The following is a 19,908-nucleotide window of genomic DNA, read 5'->3' as shown; positions in this document are numbered from 1 at the left end:
AAGTAGCAATATTCATGCAGTCATACCCCACAACAAAATGGACTTGCAGAAAGGAAAAACAGGCATATTGAAGAGGTATCTCGTGCCATGCTTAATGAAAAAGACCTACTGGATTATTATTGGGTTGAAGCAATTGCTACAGCAGTCTACATAATGACCATGACTCCCACTGTAGCAATACATGGCATGACGCCAAAGGAGAGGTATACTGGTAGGAAACCAGATATTTCTCATTTGAAACTTTTTGGTTGCATTGCCTATGTTCATGTGCCAGATGAGTTGAGATCCAAGTTGGATCCAAAGGCTGAGAAGTGCATCTTTATTGGTTATTCTCTGCACCAGAAAGGGTATAGATGCTATAACCCCTCTACTTGTAAGTTTACAGTGAGCAGAGATGCTGTTTTTGATGAGATGAGTAGCTGGTATAAACCAGTAAATGTGATTGATGATGTAGATGCACAAAATGGTAATGCTACATAGAATTCAGAGCAGCAATCACAAAATATTAGTGGACTTGTAGTGTCCTCTAACAGTGGTTCACATACTTTGCCATGGATAGGTAGATTGAGATCAGGATGATCTCCTCAAAGCAATGCAGATAGTGGTATGCAAGTATCACGAAAAGGAAAAGAGAAAGTAGATCATCCCATGGTTGATGTGAATGCAGGTCACTCTTATGTGGACGGTGAATCCAGTGGCTCAGAATAGAGCCTTGATGATGAGTTGGGTATTCCTTCTATTGTTACACCTGGACTAAGGAAGACAAGGGATGTTTTGAGAGCACCTGGTAGTGAGCCTATTTTGCACAGGTCTACCAGAGCTAGTTATCCTCTGGATAGGCTTAAATATGATGGATTTACAGCCATTCACTATGCCTATATGGTCAAAGTGATACATGAACTAGAACCCACTTCTTTTGAGCAAGCCATGGGAAAAGAAAAATGGGAGAAAGCCATGGATGAAGAAATGGATGCCTTGGAAGCAAATGCTACATGGGAATTGGTGCCTTTGCCTAAAGACAAGAATGCAATTGGCTGCAAGTGGGTTTATAAGGTGAAGCACAATGCAGATGGTTCTATGAACAGATACAAGGCAAGATTAGTTGTCAAGGGGTATGCACAGACATATGGCATTGATTATAAAGAAGCATTCAGTCCGGTTGCAAGGATGGAAACCGTAAGAGCAGTCATTGCTATGGCTGCATCAAAGGGATGGTCTTTACATCAGATGGACGTAAAGAATGCTTTCTTGCATGGTGATTTGCAAGAAGAGGTCTATATGGAGTAGCCACCAGGTTATGTTCATGCTATTCATCTTGAGTTTGTTTGCAGGTTGAAGAAAGCCTTGTATGGCTTGAAGCAAGCACCCAGAGCATGGTCTGACAAGATAGGACAATATCTTGTCACTATTGGCTTTCAGATTTCCAAGGTAGATTTCTCACTTTATGTGAGGAAAATAGAGAAAGGTATTATGTTGCTTGTCATTTATGTTGATGATTTGATCATCACAGGTGATAGTGATGAAGATATCCTTCATGTGAAAATGCTATTGAAGCAAAAGTTTGAGATGAAGGATTTGGGAGAGTTGCGTTACTTCTTGGGCATTGAGGTGATTAGATCCACAAGTGGGATATGGCTCTTGCAAAGGCAGTATGGATTGGACATGCTATCCAAATATGGGATGATAGGCTGTAAGCCTATTTCAGTTCCTTTGGAGCAGAATGTGATGTTGAGCGCAGATGCAAGTGAGCTTCTGGAAGACCCTACTATGTACAGATGCATAGTAGGAAGTTTGATTTATATGACTATTACCAGGCCAAATTTGAGCTATGCTATTGGGTTGGTAAGTCAGTTTATGCAGGCTCCAAGGAAACTGCATTTGGATGCGGCTAGATGCATACTGAGGTATGTGAAGTCCACTTGGACTATTTTATGAGACTGGGGTTCAGATACAGTTACATGGATACACTGATGCCGATTGGGCTAGTAGCATTTCTGATAGATGATCTACCAGTGGATATGTGTTCTCATTTGAGAGTGCTCGTTTGAGAGTGCTGCAATCACTTGGAGCAGCATGAAACAACCTACAGTTGCCTTGTTGAGCACAGAGGCTGAGTATAGGGGTGCAACAATGGTTGCATGTGAGGTAGCTTGGTTGCATAAGCTACTTTATGATATGCATCAGTCTATAGATGGGCCAATTGTCATTTATTGTGACAACATGAGTAGTATACACTTGGCAAATAACCAAGTCTATCATGCTAGAACAAAGCACATTGAGGTGCATTATCACTATGTGTGGGAGAAGGTCCTAGCAGGTCTTATTGATCTAGTTTATGTCAGCACAGAGGATCAAGTAGCTAACATATTCACGAAGGCATTGGGTGTAGAGAAGCGCATATCTTGCACATTCTGCTTGATCAGGTGATAGGCATACTTGTCTTTCTTATCCCATTCTTCTTGAGCTCAGGCAATGGCAGGATCTGCTACTAGTGCGGAAACTGTTTGTGTAGATGTAGATCCCGTTGCTGGTGCTGTGACAACAGATGGAGTAGAGCTACTGGTAGCTGGATCGACCAATGGTCTAGGTGTAGACCCATCGACATACTCCCATTTGTCCTGAAGTATAAGAATAGTCTCCATTCGGTATTTCCATGTACTATAATTGGAGTTGTCTAATTTAGCAGATGCCTCCAGATTGAGGTTGCTAGTCGACATGGTGCAAGAAATGTACTCAAAAGTGTCGTGAAGATCTCTGTATGAATCAATTGCAAATACATTGTCTATGCCAAGTGAAATCTCTGTACCGTCGGTGAAGATAGAACTATAATATATAAAATATGATCTGTATTACAAGGCTTGTGGCAATGATGCCAGGAATAGCCAAGAGGCTTTACAAGGTGAAATGATGTGCACGCTGCCATGAGATAGCCGAATAGGCTTTACAATGGTGGCATGTGTGTGTGAAATCAAATGCTATCTACCCACTGAATCAATCTACAATGCCTCTGAACTCTAAAGTCTGCTCACTGAACTGGTGAACGTAAGGTTTCAGGTAATGTAATGATGTGAAACTGTATGTGAGCATATGGACTGACTCCGAGTAGGTACTAGTCAAGAATTTTGGGCATGGCTTAGATTAGCAACTTGGGAAAATTCAAAGGGTCCCCTCTATGGCGATCTAGTCTACTCTGATCTAGATCTAAACCAACCGTTGATTGATGAAAGAACAGCAAATAATTCCTTTTCTTTTGTTCTTTTTAAGTGCTGGGTCAGATGCGTCGATGTGGAGGCAAATGTGCGTGAAGGAAGTGGTTTTGTCGGCGAGTCTCAAATGTGAGTGTAACTTGCGCCAAAATGTGTGCATGATGTGACGAGCGCATAGAGCATGAAAAAACGAGCGACTTTCCTTTTTGGAGCACCCTCACATTCTTCCTAGATCAAGAGATATGACTTGATCTAGGTGGAGGGGCAAAAGGAGTGCAAATGGTGCTCAATGATGATGTGTCACTATGAGTCACATGCAGTGATGATGTGGCACTATGCCTAGCAAGAGGTGTCCCAGTGAAGCTCTATGTTGAGGTGGCAGAAGTGGTCACATGCAGTGACTGTGAAGCACTGTGTGTGCCTACAGAGGTCAGTGCTGACTGGATAGCTGAGGTGGCACAGATGATGATGTCAACAGATGATGTGGCAATGTTGATGTGGTTGTGATGACATGGCATTGATGACATGGCCTGATGACATGGTAGGATGACATGTCTTGATGATGTGGCAGTGGTGGTGTGGTAGTCGATGATGACGTGTGTTTGCTGACGTGGCCTGCTGAGCTGGCAGGGGTGACGTGGTAGCCTCACGAAGCTGTTGACATGTCAGATAAGATGACGTGGTAGCATGATGTGGACTAACATGTGGCTGGTCCTTGACCAAGCCCTATGGTGTGGTTAAACCTTACGTGGGTTGGCTTGACCAACCTTATCTAGGTTGTGGTGAGGATAAGAATCTGCCACGTGTCGCTTCGTGGATAGCCAAAATCTTTCAAAGATTCACCGAAATCTGTGTAGATTCCATTGCCATCCGGCGTCTCTGGGACAAGATGTTAAGACTAAGCACTTGGACCTTTGGATCGATGCCATCTTCAATGGAGTCCAACAGGATGCCCCTGAGCAACTGTTCTTTCCATCTCCTCAAGCTTTCGTCATTCTTGTCTCTTTCCAGCTGACTTTTCAGCGGCAGGAGGGGACTGAGGGCAACAGCATTTGGAGTAGTAGAAGAGGCAACAACTGCTGCGTCGAGGTTGGCTGGAGCAAGAGGAGTGGAATCCGAGACGTCGTCATCCTCCTCTAAGTCATCGTCGTATGCGAAGAAGGAAGCGGAGCTAAAGAGCTGTCGTACGTGAGCTGGTGGAGGCTTTGGAAGCTGGTTGGAGAGGCGCGAGCGTGGTTGTGTGGGTAGTCTGCCTTGGAGGTTGTTGAAGCAAGGCTATGGCATTGACCAAGGCGATAGGCTTGCAACTGGCACTGGTCGGATGACGCTTGGAGCTTTGGAGCTCATAATTGGTGGCGCTTCATTGTAGAGTTCGTTGAAGGAGTCACCTTGCAAGTCCTTGAGGGATCGTTGTAGAAGACTATCGAGTTGCAGCTAGTGCAGAGGATAAAGCTGCCTCTATGCTGAGTCGAGGTAGATGGCATCTGCTACTAAGGTCTATAGTCCGCCGTTGCTAAGGCCTTGTTGTAGAAGCTGCCTTTGCTACTTCGTTGTATGTGCAAGTTGTAGAGCTCATTGCATTTTGAGGAGGTATAGCAGATGGAAGTAAGAATATTGTAGAGTAGACCTCTCTCTCCTGAAGCACTCACAATTCTCTCAAAAGGCAGGGTTTCCTATTTAATCTCAGGGAACTCTCCCTATTTTTTTCTCTCAAAAGATCTCACTCTCACAAGAAGAGGGACTCTCTCAAAGGATCTCACTCTCACAAGAAGAGTGACTCTCACCCTCACAATGGACGGAAATCTCACAAGGGAATGATAGAAATTTTCTCTCAAATGGACGGATGAAGATCTCTCACCGGAAGTGGACTCTCATGGAGAACACTCAAGAGAACTCTCAATCTCACAATCTCTCTCATACTCTCAAGAATCGCAATGCCTCAGTGGAAGGCAAGGGAGCTCTGATACCATGACAAAATATGAAGAGGGGAGAGGAGAAGAGTGAAGATGAGGAGAGAGGGCACAGCTAGAGAGCACACCACAAATGACTAATTGTACACTAGATTTAGTTGAAAAAATAGAATATATACAAACCCTTTTAGAGTTAGGGTTAGGGGATCTAACCCTTTCCTTTATAGCACTCTATAAGGTTAGTGCTATGCACATATGATCACGTGATGGTGCTATGCACACATGATCACATGATGTTGAGCATGAACTCTCAACACCTTCCCTCAAGATCAACATCATGAAGTAGGCCTTCCCTCAAGATGATGATTCTAGGGAATCAAAGAAGGACTGAGCATTACATTCCATTAGGGAGAAGGAGAAGGGAAGAGGAGAGTGAAGGGGGATGGAGTGGCAAACACAAAGGCACTACAAAGGAAACAAGAGAACACCCAAAGACACTTTTGAAGAGAAGAGGGAGCTTGTATTCCAAACTTGTGCATACAACAACGAAGACCAAAGTGAACCATTTGGTCTTTTATGCAAGTCTCCTTTTGAAGGGAGGGCCAATCCTTTTCCTTTTAGCACTCTCTCTTTCTTTACATTTAAAAGGCTCTTGGGCCCATATGGTGCCAAGGCATCTTTGCTATCCTTTCCATCTCTCTTCTATTCTGGTGTGTTGGAAATAGCACTTGTGTTAACCATATAAGAGCACCAAATAGTGCTTGTGTTAGCCTCGCATCTCTGAGGCTGAAGCTATTTGGGGCTCAAACCCCCTGAGGCCCATAGCCATGGATATTTGTGGCAATTTGCACCTTAAGCCTGTAAAAACTACTTGGGATATTTGGGGCTCAAACCCCCTGAGACCTATGACCACTTGAGTTATTTGCAGTTCAAACCCCTGGAATCTTGCATTGTACTCCTTCCATGGTTGCAACCGTTGAAGTCAATCATGAAGCCTAATCACACCTAATCTCACTGATTACCCTGCATTATGCATGACTATACCCTATGGATGCTAACATGCCCCCCTTCCTATTGTTGTTGTTGAGCCGCCCTCGGATCACCCGCAGTCCACTTGGCAAGGAGTGAGCCGAGTTAGGTATGAGCAAAAATTCCAAAAATGGGTGGCGTGCATGTCCTCATATGTGCAGATGTGATGGCCATAGAGATTGTGGATGTGGAGGTAGAGGCAAAGGTCTTGAAACTGAGTGGGACTGATGTCGGGATTGAAGACAATCTGATTATTTAGATTGTGGAGCTTGTCATCAATCGGTCGACTGTGGGTGGGGAGATCATGGAGGAGTAAGAGGAGAAGGCGGTTGAAATGGACCACTACCACTACGGTGGGGACAGAGCCATACATGTTATTGAAGGACTGGAGGCGGAAGCAAAATCCCTCCTATGTCATGTCTTTTGGGAAGTTGTACTTAGGAAAATTGTACAACATGTTGGGGTCCCGTTGTTGCTGGAGCTCGCCGAATTCGGACCAAGTCCATCGATGTTCCATGGGAATCTACAAGGGGTGGATCCAGTGATCAATGTGGGCACTATGGTAGTAACCCCAAAATTGCTCCTTTTTGAGGAAGGGGATGTGCCAGTGCTCTAGACCGACGTTGGCATCGGTCAAGGGAATTGGAGCATTGAGGGCAAGGTGGTAACCTCGTCATGTACGCTTTGGATGTGCATGCCACCAATCGTTGAAGGACTGGATGATGAATTGTGTAAGGGGGCGCATCTCTAGGATTTCATAGAGGTGGAGGTCGGAGCCTTTGAGCTGCTACTTCTAGTGGTGCATAAGGGCACTGTCCAACGACCTGGAATGACTGCAGATTGGGTCTCCACTATACATCTTCTGGTGGGGAGGAGGGAGGAGTTTGAGGAACTTCATCATCTTCAATCGGCATTGGTTCCTCCTCTGTTGTCTCTGTCAGTGTCGTGTCCGTGGGCATATGTACAAAATTGGCTGACTTAAGCAGAGTATTGAGGGCCTCTTACAAGAGGTTGTTTGATGCAGAAGATGAGATGGATGGGGAAGTCTCGTGCTGTGTGGTGCTAGTGTTAAAGGTGCAAGGAAGGGGGGGTGGGAGGGGTTGGGTGTGTTGTTGGGTCGGCTAGGCAAGATCAATGGGAGGTGTTTGTGAAATCTTAGTAGGTGGGGCAAAAGAATTGAATACTGTTATAGCTTCTTAGCCCTCCTCCTTGGCAACTTCCTCGGGGTATGCTATGTGAATTGTTTCAAAATTGCTAACCAAGGACTCAAGTGAGTCTTGGAGAGCTTGTAGCACCCGGTTATAGAGTATTATTATGCCATGGGGATGGTAGGCAGTGGATGGCAGGTAGTGGATTGGTAAGCCGCGAGATGCCCTTGTGTTTGTATTGTGGAGGCACGGCCATAGGTCTGCATCCAATTGATGTCAGCTTATAGACTATCCGGAGTGCAGACCCATGGGTTGAGCTCCTTAGGCTTAGCTAATTGCATCACATCATTATCTATTGGGGATAATTTGTGGATGTCGTGATGGCGCAGCACCATGCTTGGAAGTTTAGCAAAATTGGATGAGCGGCAAGGGTTTGAAGGTCAAAGGGGAAAAGGAGAGAGAGGCTAGATGGCTGAAGGTCTAAGGAGAAGTAAGACATGGTGAGAATCGGATGGAAATGGTCAAGATTATGGAAGAGGCTGGTTTGGAGGGCATTAGGAGGGAGTGGGGCAGTGAGGTCGAGGTGGAAGATGAGATTTTGTGTGGTGCAGAGTGCATCAAAGTGCATTTGGAGTGTCTTGGGGATAGTGTGTAGATGGCTAATTGTGCTGAGGCCTCCCTGCACATCTGAAATTCCCGTTGCTCGCGGTCTTCCAACCTAGAGTCCTGTGTGCAGCCTGGGGTACGTAGTCGCTCATTCTATTCCTACATTGACAGAGTGATAGCCCATTCTTGTGCTAAGAGATCTTATAATGTCTAGATTTAGCAATCGTAGCCCTCTTGAGTCCGTGCTTGCTGTGCCTCTGCTTGCGCCTGTTGCTCTTTTGCTGTTCGAAGGCCGGATTTTGCTTTGTCAACCTAGTCCATGAGCATTTGTACTAGGGATTTGCTTGAGGCAAGCTCATCCTTGAGCTTGATGATGGATAGCTCAAGCTCCTCTGCTTTCATGCGGTACTCCTCTACTCTATCAAGGGTGATTTGCCCTATGGCTTGGGCAGTGACCATTAGGGTGTGGCTATCACGCACGGAGAGCTATGCCTGGAGGAGTGTTGATGAGAGTTGAGAGGCTTGCTCCTTCCTTCTCTAGAGCATTATCCATGCCAATTGTGGGAGGAGCTGGGCCATTGCCTCAAATAAGTGTTGCTCCATTTGGTCGGCATGGGAGAGCTGCTCTATCGTCATGTGGCTATAACCACTTGATGCCTGATAGTGGGACGCATTGCAAAACTGTATGGCCTTTGTGAGGCTTGCCCATGGAGAGGAGGAGGAGCCGATGATGAAGGAGGTAGTCTCCAATGGATGTGAGACCAAAACCTAGGGCACAGTGGGGGTTGTTGGGATAGCTTGAGCTCCTAGGTGGAGACCATTTATGACCGTCTCGTGACTTGGGAGGCCATCCACTATGATGGACTCTTTCTATACACTTTTGCCCTTGTCTTGAGGATCCGAGTGCTTGAGGCAGTACTATCGCCGTAGGAATATGTGCAGCTAGCGATCCTCATACTAGGCAAGCAACTGACTTTGATCAGGTTGCATGGGGCAACATGCTAGAGTGGCATTGGGCTCTCTTCATGCTCGCTTCATTGTGACCTCTACTTCCTCTTGCTCTACTGGTACCGGCCCCATGGTTGTCTTGTCGGCCAACCCATAACTGATAGGCGATTGCTGGCTGCTACTGTAGCATATGATAGAGGATATGCATGTATAGCATTGGGTTTCTGATGACTTCACCATGTGTTTTGAGGTCCCCCTACATCTGATTATAGAAGTAATCGGCCTAGTTCATGACTTGGGTTTCTACCAGCCTCAACAAGATGTTTAGCACGATCGACTGGTGGTGGTCCGTGTGCCTAACTTGTGTCAAGCATTGGAGGGCCCGTGATGGCTTTTCCATTTGTGGCTTGATAATCTCTGAGAAATGGATGCGCCTCTTGCTCTTTTTGCAATCTGACCGGTAGATTGTACTGAGGGCCTCAGGAATCTTCATCTTCACTGAGTACTTGTCGCCATCAATGACCAACAGGCTTGCACCACATCCACGTTGAGGTGGTAGAAGTGGGGAGTGCCCGTCACATCTTGAAGAATTCCCACATTCGTGTTGGAGTTATAGGCCTAGAGGAACTCTCCCAAGAGCCTCATATCCAAGTGACAAGGAAGGTAGTTAGCCACCATGGATCCCAATCCTATCACTGCAAGCACATCTTGAAAGAACTGATGGCTCCTTTAGTGCTCAATACGCTACTGCGATGTGGTAGTGAAGGGTGTAGTTGTGACCCTCGAATGATAACGAGAGTGGATGGCACATGTGTTGAGCTGTTGGAGCCATGCCTCTCCAAGTAGTGCGTTTGTTTGTGATTGCACTATCTTGTATTCCCCTTGTCTGGGTGTCGAAGTGTGCTTCCTTGACATCTTTGAGGGCCAGTTGAATCGAGACATCTTCCTCCGCTTGCAAATCTTTCACTGGGAAATCGGAGGGAATCTAGATCATGGCCGAGGGCGTGCTTTGTGAGTCGGAGGGACCACTGGCTTGCAGGATAGGGGGTTGGGGGTGGAGGCCAAGCTCCAGTCTCAAACTCAAAAACTTCATTCTCTGGGTCTATCAGGAAAAAAGATGGCAACTGAGTGAGGAGAGAATTGGTAGAAGAGGAGGGGTCTGAGGACATGTAATGAGTGCTGATTTGCTATTTGGAAGAGGGCCCTAGGGGGCTGGGGGATTTTTGACAGAAATTTGACAAGGTTTGGCTCAAATTGCTATGGCAACAACCCGGGGGGATAGGGTCCCTTTATACAGATTTTGCTATCCCCACAATCGGGGGGATGGTGTAAGGCGACAATCAGTGGGATATTGGGATGGTGACGATTGGTGGGATAGTGTTATGGCAACGGTCCGTGGGGATCCTGAGATAGCAACAATGATCAACGTGACATTGAGGTGGCGACGGTCGGCGAGATACTGAGATGGCGACAATCAACGAGATAGTGGGATGGAGACGACGGGATAGTGGAATGGCGATGGTCGGTGGGATAGTGGGATGGCAACGATCGGTAGGATACTAATGGTGATGATCGGTGGGATACTGAGGTGGCGACGACAGTCGATGGGATATTGAGATGGCAACGGTCGGAGGGATAGTGGGATAGCAATGATCGGTGGGATAGTGGAATGGAGACGGTCGGCAAGATAGTGGGATGGTGACAACCAGTGGGGTAGTGAAATGGCAACAACCGGCGGGATACTGAGATGGCGATGGTCGGCAAGATAGTGGGATGGCAACGACCGATGGGATAACTATTTGAGAAAAGTAAAGAAAGGAGAAGAAGGAGAGAGAGGGAGAGAGAGAGAAAGAGAGAGAGAGAGAGAGAGAGAGAGAGAGAGAGAGAGAGAGAGAGAGATGTTAGATATGCTCAATGCCCCACCCTCCTGGTAACCACCAGTGGTCCAAGGTGCTCAAGTTGTAAGGCCCCCATATGAGGAGAAGCCATGTATGAGCCCACGACACTGGTGGATGGATCCTGACTTGCATGTCAAATGAGGTCTATCAAAATGAGACCGTTGATGGTAGAAGGGTGATTGTGCGGGAGCCCCTTATTCTTGCTAGGGCCTGAATATTCTATGGGCTTGAATATTCCTGAATATTTTTGCTGGGAGCCCCTGATTGACGGTATAGGAAATATTCCCTGAATATTCCATGGACGACTAGTCGGTTCCATCGACTAGGTTGACTGGTCGGTTCCATCGACTACATTGATCCAACTACCACCCTCATAGCTATAAAGAGGCGACCTCCCCAGTCCATTGTACAAGATCAGATCTTCCAACAAAGATCTTCTAGCTAGTAGCTCTTCACCTAGTATCTGTCTAGATCGCCATCTAAGCTCCATTGTGGGAGCGCATGGGTGGATGGAGCCATCATCTCTACTACATCAGTATTGAAGGAAAATTTTATTCCTCTCTAGTTTACTATGTACTCTCTATTCTTTGTTCACTTTCTATTCCGATGCGCCGTGTAATTTAACATGGTATCAGAGCCCAAGCAGCTCTAAGGATTGAAGAATAGAAGAGAGGCGAGGGCTTCAATAGCATACGGAGTGATGGCAATAGGAAGCGGTTCAATAGGGAGTGGCTCAATTTTAGCAACCGTTGTTGCACCAACAATCCAGGCATTGAAGATTTGCCCACCACTTCATTGAAGGCAAGCTCGATGGTACGAACTACACTCTATGGAAGTTTAAAATTACTACTATTCTGGATTCATATGAGCTTCTAGAGACAGTACTGGGGATTGACCGAGAACCACAAGGACTTGTCAATGAACTTGATGAATTCATTGGCATGTGCTTCCCCTACAACTGGTGCTTTGTCGACCTAGATGAGTCTATGGTCATGTTGGCTTCCCCTATTTTGGAACTTTGTCGTGAAGAAGTATTCTTGCACCTTCCCAATGATTGTATTGTTTGTCTTCAATATATTCTTCATTGCATTAAACCTGTGAACCATTGTCATTGGGTCCCTGTAGATGAGGTCTCGTATGCTTGCCATGCTTACCAAGTCCTTAACGAGGCCACTACCATTGTGAAGTCTTAGCAAACAATGTAGCAAATGCTCCAATAGCGGGGCCATAGCATCTCAGAAGCAGATGCTACCATGACAAAGAAGGTTAGTGTCCCCACTTGGCAAACCATGGTGAATAAGTTCTTCTTTAGCTTGTGCTTGTAGTCTAACGATGTCCTCAAGCATGGTACTTGTATTTGATGCTTGATTTTAAGAGCTTCTCAATGTTTGTGTCTACAATTATTTCATTTACTTGTAGCATGCGTCCTTGGAGCTACCCTTTGTGTGCCCTTTGTGCATCCTAACCCACGTTGATGAAAGCATTTGGCACACCATTATTTTCATAGCCTTGAAAAAGATGTTCTCTATGCATAGTGCAAACCATTGGTTTTGTTCCTAAGATCCCATCGTGCTTTTTCTTGGTAGGAAGTGTGCTTAGGGATTTCATATGCTCTTGCGTGCCCATAGAATAGTTTTGGGAAGGCTAGTTCCTCACCGTTCATGTATTTGAAAATGCTAAGTGGTGTAAATATTTTGCATGGGGCCATGAGAATGTGGTTGCCTTTGTAGTCCACAACTTGCAATCCACTATAAATCCCATGCACTGAAGTGTCCATTCCAAAGTCCTATATGTTCACGCATGTGTCCTCGATGTTTTGCAATGGAATATTGCCATCACTATTACCTTCTTAGTTGTTGATGTGCTGCACCCAAAAGTGGTTGAGGGATATGTTGTTGTCTTTATATAGTAGTGTCTCAAGGAGTTCATTCAGTGCTTGCATTGTTAGTGTTGGTTGCACAAGCCCACTCATGTAATGGTGGGTGTACTCCATTTTTTGCTTCATTGTGACTATGACCATTACTTTGTCAGCTTTGATCCTTTCAGAGGACACTTTGAGCTTTGTCGACATCCACAAAAACATTTATCATGTTGCCACATAGTCCAAACTGTCCCTCACATGTTAGTTCCCTGATTTGTGTGAAGGGGATTCGTATGGACAATAGTCATGCCTCAATGTCATTGAGCGTTTGTGTAATAGGTGCTGGTGATACCATTCTCATGTTCCTTTTGGAGAAGTTTGGTAATTGTCCTCTCTTTATTTGGTTTACACAAGGTTGTCACAATGTTTTCTTGTTGTGCCTACAAGGGCAACCCATTGATTCATTTGCATAGAGAAAGTAATTCATACCTGCACTCACATGCTTGAACTTCTTAAAGAACATCAAAACGCCACAACACACACAAGCAAACTTGGGTGTGTGTTTGATTTTGAAATTGTAAATGTGCAATGGATATTTCACTGGCTTTGGACATTTATGTGGATTGGCTTTTCCTTAGGCCAACACTCATTTCCAGTCCATTCACCTGGAATGTCCACCATGGGTTGGAACAGTGGTGGACATGGCTTGGGGTGTCATGTCACGCACATCACCTTTCATGCACTCTAGCTTATATACTTTGCTGATATTGCTTCCCAACATGTAAGCTTTGCTTGGGAGGCACGTGTTGTACATTACTATGATTTCCCTAGTAGACAAGCCATGCACAGCATCAATCATCTTTTGTAGTTTTGCTTTGTCTCCCTTCTACCATTTAATGTACTTGTGGCATGCTCGCCTTTTCAACAAAGGTTTTGTTTGTGTGGATTTATCTAACATTATGTGTATTTGCTGCATGGGCTAGTCAAGTTGGCTTCCAAATGCAAATTTGAATTGGGTGCAATCATAGCGCAACACCTCAATCCTTGTGTTAAGGATGTTTGCAAACCATTATATGCAGTCAGAAAGTAATGCCCAAGAACATGACGCAAATTGCAGATATTGCCATATTTTCATAGTGCTTAGTTGATTCTTCCCATCTTCAGATGGTGGGAAGGCAAGCAAAAAGCATGGTGTTGACTTAACATTCATAGATGCAAGGACTGAGTTGCAAATACTATTACACAAGTCTCCATACGTATGATGCATGAACATTGCAAGGACAATTTATTATGTTGGTGTTGTGTGGAAATTCTTGAAAAGAATTCATAGGCACAAAGAGTTCAAAGTCTTCCACATGTGCTTGTGAACTCATAGTTTGTACTAGAGAATGTGTAGTTCACAACTACAAGGTAATCACTGTTCAAAGGACATGGAATGACAAGCATGCAAGGGAAAAGTAGGTTTGAAGCATGGGGTTGCACCAAGAAGAACTACACACCAACCCATGCTCGCCCAAGCTTGGGTAGGCAAGCATTGTGTGGGCTGACAACAAAAGCCTACGTAAGGGGACTTAGTGCTTTGTTAAAATCCTGTTGTCAAAGGCTGTGTGGGTGAGATCTACTTGCTCAAGATGATGGGCTACGGCCACCGTCACCTTCTTGCGGCTTTTCTCTCTCTCTCAAAAGGTCTCCCTAAGCCCTTTCTCGACCGTCAAGGGCTAGAGGGAGGAGGTGGCACAATTAAAAAAACTAGCAGTGGGTGGTTAAAATGGGCAAGTGAGAGGCAAGAAGTGGGGATCTGAATGGAATAGGTGGCTAGCTCAAGCTGGAAGCAATGATCCATCTTGTTCACTATAAGAACAACTAAAGCCCCCTCTGTGATACACAGGGCAGCCAATTCACCTGGACATGTTGAATTTTCCTCCACGAGCATAATATTAACTGGCATGGATTATCCAAGCAATATACAAACTATCATCTTTATAATCTTTAATGTTAGACAAAACACATTATCGATAAACATATCTGAAATAAAATCGAGAATTAACAGCAGACATAGTGGTAGATTTGAGAAAGCACTAGGGTCTAGGGAGATTTGGCCATGCGGCCAAATCTTATGGGCTTCTTTTAAAGCACCGGAAGGGGAGGTTTGGATGTGTGGCCAAATCTTATGGGCTTCAAAAAATTCAACATATCTCTCATTTTCAGTCAAAAGCATAGTTGTAAGTGGCATCCCAAGCGAAGCACAGAATTCAGAATGTAACAAATGCTTTGGTTGTATCCGCGAAGCGCAAGATCAGTAGCATCAAACGAGGAGATTTTTGAAAACACCACCACCACATTTCACCACAAGAACTGCCTCCTCACTTGAGGGCATTGGTACTATCCAACCACAAAGTCGGCAATTCCAATGCTCTTCCCATTCTGAAAATAGAAGAATTGTCTGAGTACGTTAATCACCACTTTGCATTTGAGGGCCATGTGGTTGCCAAGTATAAAACTTTAAGGACATTAAATATCACCACTTTGCATTTGAGGGCCGTGTGGTTGCCAAGTATGGTACTTTCAAGCCAAGACTCCACGTACATGCGAGGAGATTTAAATGATTATGTGCGCTACGAAACAATCACTTTGCATGTTTCCCACAACTACTTTTTCCAATTGAGGGACATTCTTGAACTGGAGGAGTTTTAAGGGTTTGAGGACCCTTCCAAAGACTCAAGTGTGTGTACCATGGGTTGTGCAACATATATAGAAGGGAACATATATAGAAGGGAAGAGTCCCTTTCACCTCAGACATGAAGAGAATTGCATTTGTTGTGGTCAAAATTAACTAGGACATCTCCGCAACCGATCAAATTATTATAGCGAATGAGCCCAACCCCGAAGACCATGCAACTGTAAGCCCCAAAGATCATGCAACTGTAAGCCCTTCCCTTCTAGCTATCTCTCAGTACTGTGGATTGATTGTGTTGTGACTAATACTGATTACTTGCACGCAGCTATCTTGTGTGGCCGATCGATGAGTCATTTTCTCATAATTAATCCAGGAGATTGCCGATGGGAACATTATGATGTACATAGCTCAGAATATTTCTTACATGCATGCACACCATGCACTAGAAAATTTAGATTTCACTGTGCTAGCATCGATCCCTAAGGGGAGGCTTCGTGAACAACTCCTTGTTGCATTTGGCCGTCAAGTTTTCGACCTTGGATATGATCAAAAGGTGTAGTCAAGAAGAAATTTTGCCTGGATGTTGACATCTTGTTTCTCGCCAATAAGTCTTTCCATGCTCATTTAAATGCTAATGCTTTTTTGACTAGATTGCACAGGTGAACGAGGTCTTGTATTTTATTGATTTGAATGGTCCAATAGTAGAGTTCCAATGTGCTGAGAGTTTGCGGGCTGTTGCATGAGTCATAGCCTAACCCACCCATTTTGTTACACGTGCCATGGAACACACGAGATTGTTTGAATTCCTTCTCTCAAGGGGCACATAATTCTACGGGATGACTCTCATGTGGAGGTCAAGCTTCGTGGCGCATATGTGGATGAGGTGCTACGGCTGAGGCACCTATTCATGGAGTACTACATGTAGAGCATTGTTGCTTTGAGAAGCCTCTTGCTAGACCGCCGTTTTTCCGTTGACTTTACCATAAACAATGTAGGCTTCATTACAGCCTTTGATCCTAGTGCCTAAAGATGATCACCATTGTATCTTCACACATTTTTTTCACCACGCTCATCTTGCATTATACATAGTCATGAATAAAATGTGGTGAAAACATGTACATACTCTACACTCATGGTGGAAGCCTTTATACTTTGCAATAAGACAAGCTTCTTCAATGAAGTATTTGTAATAAAAGAAATAAATTGTTCATAGTTTCTACTCTCTCAAGTGCATGGTGAGTATTTGCAATAAAAGAAATGAATTGTTCATAGTTTCTACTCTCTCAAATGCAGGTTGTGTGTATAGAATGATGGGATCCCGTGCATGTTGCATGCCTTTACGTAATCCCAAAACACATTTTGTACCAAGTGATTACTATGCAACCAACTTGGTTTACCTCTAACTGCACACTGGACGCCAAGTATGCATGGACTTTGCAAAGCCATACTTTGATTTGTTCGCCCTAGGCTCATGTCCACTCCCTCGCACATGATGGACAAAAACTATGATTTTAGCAAATACAACCTTAGCTGGGACATGGAATTCATTAGGTGCCACTAGAATTGCACTGATGTCCTTACCTGTGCAACTCACTTGTTGCTTGAGCAATCGCACGAGACCCTACTGGATTGTGTCCATGATCACCTTATACAAAAAGAACACGTTGGCATGACCTCCTTGGCATACCTCTGATTGGCCATGTAGCTTTTTTAGAGAAGTCATAAGCTGTATCTTCTATTGCTGCAAGTTCCTCCAACTCAAGAGTAGTAGTTCACGACTGCCTTGCATGTATCTCCAAGGTGGCCTTGCCACATCTTTCATGCTTCTTTACTGTGATAAAGCAAAAGGAATTAAAACTATTGAGATTGGGTGTGAAAATAGGCTGCCAATACATGCACTCTTTCTAAACAACCATGCGTCTCCTCCTACCATTACACCATTGCTTCCAATCACAAAGAAAAGGAGGTACACCACATGGACAAAAGAACATGAGGCTGACCTACTCCAAACATTGCATAGCTTCCCCAGAGCTAACCGCAGCAGCCGCAACATGCCAATATAATAACATCCATCCTAATGGGAGGTACACATTGCGTGCAATTTGTGACAAGATTTATACAATATGGACATCAAAATCCCATTCCATTGCTACTAAATGCTCTCCACCGAAGCAAACCAAAGCGATTGAAACACAACCTATCATGGAAGTGCAAGTGGAGGGAATAACTTCTAAGAATACTCGACCCCTTAAGCACCCGAGAAAAAGAAAGAGGCCCACTTCATGTCCGTAATCTTTATATGAGAAGAGAGTGAAGGACACTCCAGGCTTCACATGTGCATGCTGCCACACTTTAACATTCCACGAGCAGCTCAAAAAATTGACCCCACGCACTGAAGCTCTGATTCAATGATGTGGGTGTCCAACTTGATGAGTTACTCCGCAATGAGCATTGCATTTGCAACAACTGCTTCAACCAGGTTCAAAAGCAAGAAAGACCAAAGTTCTCCTTGGAGAACATGCCTTTAATGCCATTAAACACGTCCACACTAAATTGAATTGAAGAACACTTAGTTGTCGTAAGGATCCCATTCGTGCAAATAAGGGAGCTAACATACGAAGGCCAGTACGGCTTGCATGGGAATGTTGTTAATGTGTTCGTAGACACCAATGGGGCGCAATGTGTCTTGCCAATGTTTCTTTTCGACACCACAACAATTTTTGTCTCAATCAAGCGCAAGCTGCAATACTCACACAACTACATGAGTGGGCTTGTTCGGCCCACGACTATAAAGCGTGCAATGCATGAGCTCGTGCAGACGCTTCTTTACCAAGAGAACAATGTCAAAAGCAACTCTACTTGGGTATTACACATTCGTGCGTTGCAACAAAACGACATGTCAAACAAAGGCAGCTGGCACACTCCTCCATAAGCAGAACGGAGAATGAGATAGAAGCAGACACTCTACTCCATGGGCTGTACACAACCCAACAAGTCGTCTACTTCCAAGATAAACTGCTTGTCGTTGCATCGTAGGAAGGCTTCTCGCCACTGAGCATTTTCAAGGACAAGCACTGCGAAGAACTATTATTCCCAAAACTTTTCTACGGCCATCCACGTGCGTACAAAACTCCGAAAAGAACATCATACCAAGACATTATAAAGTGGGAATTAATGAATAAGGACCGACGATTTGTGTTCTCTATAGAAAATGAAAGTTCTCTATAGAAAACCTTTTCTTCAAGGCAATGAAAGTTTTGGTTCAACAAGTTCTTTGATTGACGTGGGTTCGCATGTGTAAAGGACAACTCAGGGAGCTGACATTGCAAGCCAAAGATGCATTGGTCGATATAAACATCGAGAGCTTGTTGCAATCAAATATTGGCTACCGTGACTTCGCATGCCTACGCACATCCGCAAATTACAAGCACTGCCTAAAAAGGAAATTATTTGCAATGGTACGCCAAATCGGACCGCTGGCATTCTTCATTACATTCTTAGCTACAGAGCGGTTATGGGAATCCATTAGGGGAGAAATGGGGTCTCAAAAGGGCCTCATAACGAATGGATTAAAAAATAGATTGAGTTAATTAGAATTGAGCCCACTATGGTAACCCATGGACTAACTACCTTTTAGCATTAACTAAATTGACATGGGAACCTTTATTTAGAATTAAGGAAACCTTAGCCTTTTGATGGAGGTAGATGGTGGATGAATCAAAGGCTCAAAATGGTAGGCGGCTGAAGGGAGGCACCTTTGGTGGGCTCCAAATTGGAAAATTTTGACTTTGGGGGGGGGGGTATTTAAGAGGGAGAAGGCGCCTTTAGTTGTGGACCATTGGATCCTGGCTAGATGTCTGGTGGACATGGATTAGATAATGAAGGGTGGAGATTGAGGCGCATTTTGGAGGGTGGAGATGCATTTGCTTGAATGGATGGCTAGGATTGAAGTGCATAATCAATGGCCCGGATTGAAGTGCCCTTTTGGTGCATCTCTACCCTTGGATCTCCTCCAAATCAAATGGATGGCTCGGATTTAGGTGCCTTTTTGGTGTATCTCCTCCCTTGGATTTCTTTCAAATCAATGGCTACAATTGAGGCGCCTTTTGCTTTAATGTCCTCCCTTATATCTCCTACAAATCAATGGCTAATATTGTGGCTTTTCCTTATTTAATCTCCTCCATTGAATCTATTGCTTGATCAAGGGCTTATATTTGATCCCTCTAATCCTTTGATGATATCCCTTAGATCTACCCCTTGATCTAATGGCTAGGAGTGCTCTATGTAAAATTTGAATATATCCCTTGGATTAGAGATTAGATCAAGGGCTAGGAGTAAAGACCATGGATCCAAACTCTAGGTTAGAGGTCTCCCCACCCTTAAATGCTTTTGTCAACCACAACATGGCATTGCCCCACAAAAAGGAGCACTCCCTCTGGTACACCTAAAATCCCACACTAACCCCTTGAAATTAGGAAACACTAATTGGGGGCCCTTTGGAGACCCCAATTCTCCCCTAATGTCTACTACAATACTTGAGAGCCTTGAGCAACCAAGGGCAATGACACTCGGAAGAAGAAGCGTGACATGATCCGATTTGACCCTGTTACAACAGCTAGATATTA

This window comes from Dipteris shenzhenensis, chromosome 23 (genome assembly GCF_047967505.1).
Source record: "Dipteris shenzhenensis isolate YYH24624 ecotype China chromosome 23, Dip_SZ_1.0, whole genome shotgun sequence".
Lineage (NCBI taxonomy): Eukaryota > Viridiplantae > Streptophyta > Polypodiopsida > Gleicheniales > Dipteridaceae > Dipteris > Dipteris shenzhenensis.
This window is presented reverse-complemented; position numbering follows the sequence as displayed.